This window comes from Penaeus monodon, chromosome 31, assembly GCF_015228065.2.
Source record: "Penaeus monodon isolate SGIC_2016 chromosome 31, NSTDA_Pmon_1, whole genome shotgun sequence".
In the NCBI taxonomy this organism is placed as follows: Eukaryota; Metazoa; Arthropoda; class Malacostraca; order Decapoda; family Penaeidae; genus Penaeus; species Penaeus monodon.
The window spans coordinates 6298458-6299100 of NC_051416.1; positions in this window are offsets into that span (position 1 = coordinate 6298458).

Below are 643 nucleotides of genomic sequence, written 5' to 3' on the forward strand. Positions count from 1 at the left end.
TTCATACATGCCACGAATATTGCCACAGTCAGCAGAGAGCTGGATACTCTCACAAAGGTTGATCCAGTAGTCATTTGCGCAGCGCCGAACGATCCGTTGGGCGTCGTTCCTGGCCTTCCTGAGTGCAGCGAGTGACTTCACAGAAGGCTCCCTCTTGTGGTTAATGAGGGCAGCTCTCTTGGCCTCAATTGCTGGCTCTAGTTCAGCAATGCCGGCTTCGAACCAATCCGGGTTCTGCCTCTCTCTCTTGCCGAAGGTGTCCATTGCAGAGTTGTAGATGAAATCACGGATGTGACTCCACCTCTCTTCAGTGTTGCCACCAGGGCAGCTTTTGAGGGCATCCTCAATGGAATTGGTGAAGCGCTCGCACAGGTCTGGGATTGCCGTCTTGCTGGTGTTAATGCGGGGACGACCTTCCTGCTTAGATTGGTGGATCCGTTTGGGTTGGAGACGGATTTTACTGCCGACCATGGAGTGGTCAGTGTCGCAGTCAGCACTGTGATAGCTGCGTGTGGTGAGAACACAGTTCAGTGATGGTCTCCGAGTGATGACGGGATCCAGCTGGTGCCAGTGGCGAGATCTGGGATGCCGCCAGGACACTCGGCGATGCGGCTTGGTGGCAAAGAACGTGTTGGTTATGCAT